Raw genomic sequence first — 6,000 nt, 5'->3', positions numbered from 1 at the left:
GTACTGCAGCATCAATTCAAAGTGACAGGAGACAACATTTGTCCAGTATGGTTACAAACTATTTTTCATCCCTTATCGATGTTCTCCCTCAACCGTCATTCCCATTTGATTACTGGGCATCAAAATTAGACACCTGGCCAGAATTGGCAGAATATGCATTGCAGGAGCTTGCTTGCCCGGCAGCTAGTGTCCTATCAGAAAGAGTATTCAGTGCTGCAGGTTCAATACTAACAGAAAAAAGGACTCGTCTGGCTACCCAAAATGTAGATGATCTAACCTTCATTAAAATGAACCACAACTGGATTTCGAAATCTTTTGCCCCACCTTGCCCGCCTGACACCTAGCTTTCCTATGAAAAGGTCTTGCCTGTGGACTATTCTGAATGCCTTTTCCAATCTCGTAATTTTCTGCACCTGATTGTCCAGCATACAACATGTTTACACCTCACTAAATGGCCAAACTCCCCACACGGGGCCGTGGTATCGACACTTGGCGACAGCACCCGTGAGAGTGCAGTTTGTCTGAAGAGGTGGGTGAGCCTGCTTTTGGTCGACGGCACTGCCACTGGGTCCCTCCTAGTACAATAAAGTGTCTCTGGCGGTGGTGGTGCGCACCCAACGTCAGATACACCGTTGTAATATGAGGGGCCCTGGGCCTGTACCGCCGGCCACAAGACAGTTTCCCCCCACCCCAGCTCAAACAGTGCTCTACCACTTGCAAAATTATCTCACAGCTCCACCAATGTTTAGTCTATGCGCTGACATCCTTCAATGCCTGCCACTGACAATACCATTGTATTGACATTTTTGTTATGTTAGGCCTTCGATGCCTGTCTGTGGTCACTCCTTCCACTAGGCCTCCACTGACCACACCACTGCTGCCCGTGTACCCCTGTAACCAATTTAAAATTGCCTACAGCCATGTGTTATTATTTTAGGCCTTCGATGCCTGTCTGCGGTGACTCCTTCCACTAGGCCTCCACTGACCACACCACTGCTGCCCGTGTACCCCTGTAACCAATTTAAAATTGCCTACAGCCATGTGTTATTATTTTAGGCCTTCGATGCCTGTCTGCGGTGACTCCTTCCACTAGGCCTCCACTGACCACACCACTGCTGCCCGTGTACCCCTGGAACCAATTTAAAATTGCCTACAGCCATGTGTTATTATTTAGGCCTTCGATGCCTGTCTGCGGTCACTCCTTCCACTAGGCCTCCACTGACCACACCACTGCTGCCCGTGTACCCCTGGAACCAATTTAAAATTGCCTACAGCCATGTGTTATTATTTTAGGCCTTCGATGCCTGTCTGCGGTCACTCCTTCCACTAGGCCTCCACTGACCACACCACTGCTGCCCGTGTACCCCTGGAACCAATTTAAAATTGCCTACAGCCATGTGTTATTATTTTAGGCCTTCGATGCCTGTCTGCGGTCACTCCTTCCACTAGGCCTCCACTGACCACACCACTGCTGCCCGTGTACCCCTGGAACCAATTTAAAATTGCCTACAGCCATGTGTTATTATTTTAGGCCTTCGATGCCTGTCTGCGGTGACTCCTTCCACTAGGCCTCCACTGACCACACCACTGCTGCCCGTGTACCCCTGTAACCAATTTAAAATTGCCTACAGCCATGTGTTATTATTTTAGGCCTTCGATGCCTGTCTGCGGTCACTCCTTCCACTAGGCCTCCACTGACCACACCACTGCTGCCCGTGTACCCCTGGAACCAATTTAAAATTGCCTACAGCCATGTGTTATTATTTTAGGCCTTCGATGCCTGTCTGCGGTCACTCCTTCCACTAGGCCTCCACTGACCACACCACTGCTGCCCGTGTACCCCTGGAACCAATTTAAAATTGCCTACAGCCATGTGTTATTATTTTAGGCCTTCGATGCCTGTCTGCGGTGACTCCTTCCACTAGGCCTCCACTGACCACACCACTGCTGCCCGTGTATCCCTGGAACCAATTTAAAATTGCCTACAGCCATGTGTTATTATTTTAGGCCTTCGATGCCTGTCTGCGGTCATTCCTTCCACTAGGCCTCCACTGACCACACCACTGCTGCCCGTGTACCCCTGGAACCAATTTAAAATTGCCTACAGCCATGTGTTATTATTTTAGGCCTTCGATGCCTGTCTGCGGTGACTCCTTCCACTAGGCCTCCACTGACCACACCACTGCTGCCCGTGTATCCCTGGAACCAATTTAAAATTGCCTACAGCCATGTGTTATTATTTTAGGCCTTCGATGCCTGTCTGCGGTCACTCCTTCCACTAGGCCTCCACTGACCACACCACTGCTGCCCGTGTACCCCTGGAACCAATTTAAAATTGCCTACAGCCATGTGTTATTATTTTAGGCCTTCGATGCCTGTCTGCGGTCACTCCTTCCACTAGGCCTCCACTGACCACACCACTGCTGCCCGTGTACCCCTGGAACCAATTTAAAAATGCCTACAGCCATGTGTTATTATTTTAGGCCTTCGATGCCTGTCTGCGGTCACTCCTTCCACTAGGCCTCCACTGACCACACCACTGCTGCCTGTGTACCCCTGGAACCAATTAAAAATTGCATACAGCCATGTGTTATTATTTTAGGCCTTCGATGCCTGTCTGCGGTCACTCCTTCCACTAGGCCTCCACTGACCACACCACTGCTACCCGTGTACCCCTGTAACCAATTTAAAATTGCCTACAACCATGTGTTATTATTTTAGGCCTTCGATGCCTGTCTGCGGTCACTCTTTCCACTAGGCCTCCGCTGACCACACCACTGCTGCCCGTGTACCCCTGGAACCAATTTAAAATTGCCTACAGCCATGTGTTATTATTTTAGGCCTTCGATGCCTGTCTGTGGTCATTCCTTCCACTAGGCCTCCACTGACCACACCACTGCTGCCCGTGTACCCCTGGAACCAATTTAAAAATGCCTACAGCCATGTGTTATTATTTTAGGCCTTCGATGCCTGTCTGCGGTCACTCCTTCCACTAGGCCTCCACTGACCACACCACTGCTGCACGTGTACCCCTGGAACCAATTTAAAATTGCCTACAGCCATGTGTTATTATTTTAGGCCTTCGATGCCTGTCTGCGGTCACTCCTTCCACTAGGCCTCCACTGACCACACCACTGCTGCCCGTGTACCCCTGGAACTAATTTAAAATTGCCTACAGCCATGTGTTATTATTTTAGGCCTTCGATGCCTGTCTGCGGTCACTCCTTCCACTAGGCCTCCACTGACCACACCACTGCTGCCCGTGTACCCCTGGAACCAATTTAAAATTGCCTACAGCCATGTGTTATTATTTTAGGCCTTCGATGCCTGTCTGCGGTCATTCCTTCCACTAGGCCTCCACTGACCACACCACTGCTGCCCGTGTACCCCTGGAACCAACATCAGAAAATATAAAAATAAGTATTTTGCTTATAAAAAAGAAAATACTGAAGAGATATCAAATGCAGACATTTTAACATTAAAAACAAACACATACAACAAAAATCTGGTACAGTACTAAAAATGGCCACCAGCTACAATAACTTTCTCCTGCAAGTAGTTAACTGAAAGGTTTTTTCAATTTTAAACACAGATATGGCATCCACCGAGTGTTGTCCTGTCGCGTCTTCTTTATATTATTGCCAAGAAGATGCAAAACAATGAAAATAATAAAATCATTATTTACCAAAAAAATAGAGTAAGTCAAAACCACATTGCAAATAAACATTCATTACAAATAAAGAAGCAGGGCGCGTCCGAGAGTGAGTATATACCTAATAAGAATATAATCACCCTCGGACGCGCCCTGCTTCTTTCCGACAGCCTTCCTTCCTAAGAATCAGCCCTTCCGTGGTGTAGAGAGAGGGTTTGTTACACTCCAAGGTGTTCCCCAGGTTGCCTTTCCTGAGCTTCGATCTTCCGGCTCTCGTTTAGTAGTTTTTGGAAACTACGCTGCATTGGGCCTACAAATTGGGTATGGGGTGTAGAGAGATGGTGTGTTCCACTCCAAGGTGTTCCCCAGGTTGCCTTTCCTGAGCTTCGATCTTCATGCTCTCGTTTAGTAGTTGTTGGAAACTACGCTGCATTAGGCCTACAAATTGGGTATGGGGTGTAGAGAGATGGTGTGTTCCACTCCAAGGTGTTCCCCAGGTTTCCTCTCCATTGCTTCGATCTTCATGCTCTCGTTTAGTAGTTGTTGGAAACTACGCTGCATTAGGCCTACAAATTGGGTATGGGGTGTAGAGAGATGGTGTGTTACACTCCAAGGTGTTCCCCAGGTTTCCTCTCCATTGCTTCGATCTTCCGGCTCTCGTTTAGTAGTTGTTGGAAACTACGCTGCATTAGGCCTACAAATTGGGTATGGGGTGTAGAGAGATGGTGTGTTACACTCCAAGGTGTTCCCCAGGTTTCCTCTCCATTGCTTCGATCTTCCGGCTCTCGTTTAGTAGTTGTTGGAAACTGCGCTGCATTAGGCCTACAAATTGGGTATGGGGTGTAGAGAGATGGTGTGTTCCACTCCAAGGTGTTCCCCAGGTTGCCTTTCCTGAGCTTCGATCTTCCGGCTCTCGTTTAGTAGTTGTTGGAAACTACGCTGCATTAGGCCTACAAATTGGGTATGGGGTGTAGAGAGATGGTGTGTTCCACTGTAGAGAGATGGTGTGTTCCACTCCAAGGTGTTCCCCAGGTTTCCTCGCCAATGCTTCGATCATCATGCTCTCGTTTAGTAGTTGTTGGAAACTACGCTGCATTAGGCCTACAAATTGGGTATGGGGTGTAGAGAGATGGTGTGTTCCACTCCAAGGTGTTCCCCAGGTTTCCTCTCCATTGCTTCGATCTTCATGCTCTCGTTTAGTAGTTGTTGGAAACTACGCTGCATTAGGCCTACAAATTGGGTATGGGGTGTAGAGAGATGGTGTGTTACACTCCAAGGTGTTCCCCAGGTTTCCTCTCCATTGCTTCGATCTTCCGGCTCTCGTTTAGTAGTTGTTGAAAACTACGCTGCATTAGGCCTACAAATTGGGTATGGGGTGTAGAGAGATGGTGTGTTACACTCCAAGGTGTTCCCCAGGTTTCCTCTCCATTGCTTCGATCTTCCGGCTCTCGTTTAGTAGTTGTTGGAAACTATGCTGCATTAGGCCTACAAATTGGGTATGGGGTGTAGAGAGATGGTGTGTTACACTCCAAGGTGTTCCCCAGGTTTCCTCTCCATTGCTTCGATATTCCGGCTCTCGTTTAGTAGTTGTTGGAAACTACGCTGCATTGGGCCTACAAATTGGGTATGGGGTGTAGAGAGATGGTGTGTTCCACTCCAAGGTGTTCTCCAGGTTGCCTTTCCTGAGCTTCGATCTTCCGGCTCTCGTTTAGTAGTTGTTGGAAACTACGCTGCATTAGGCCTACAAATTGGGTATGGGGTGTAGAGAGATGGTGTGTTCCACTGTAGAGAGATGGTGTGTTCCACTCCAAGGTGTTCCCCAGGTTTCCTCGCCAATGCTTCGATCATCATGCTCTCGTTTAGTAGTTGTTGGAAACTATGCTGCATTAGGCCTACAAATTGGGTATGGGGTGTAGAGAGATGGTGTGTTGCACTCCAAGGTGTTCCCCAGGTTTCCTCGCCAATACTTCGATCATCATGCTCTCGTTTAGTAGTTGTTGGAAACTACGCTGCATTAGACCTACAAATTGGGTATCGGGTGTAGAGAGATGGTGTGTTCCACTCCAAGGTGTTCTCCAGGTTGCCTTTCCTGAACTTCTATCTTCAGGCTCTCATTAAATTGTGGTTAAACGGAACAACTGCATTTGGCGTACTAGTTGGTTTGGGGCCTACTATCGGTGTCTGCCGCTCCTTGCTGTTCTCCTGATTTCCTGTCCTGAAATTCCGTTTTCAGGCGCTCGTTAAGTAGTTGTTAATGTTAGACTGCATTTGGCCTACTAGTTGGGTTGGGGCCTACTATCGGTGTCTGCCACTCCTTGCTGTTCTCCTCCACTGAACAAAGCTGTGCC

This window comes from Ranitomeya imitator, chromosome 10 (assembly GCF_032444005.1).
Source record: "Ranitomeya imitator isolate aRanImi1 chromosome 10, aRanImi1.pri, whole genome shotgun sequence".
In the NCBI taxonomy this organism is placed as follows: domain Eukaryota; kingdom Metazoa; phylum Chordata; class Amphibia; order Anura; family Dendrobatidae; genus Ranitomeya; species Ranitomeya imitator.
This window is presented reverse-complemented; position numbering follows the sequence as displayed.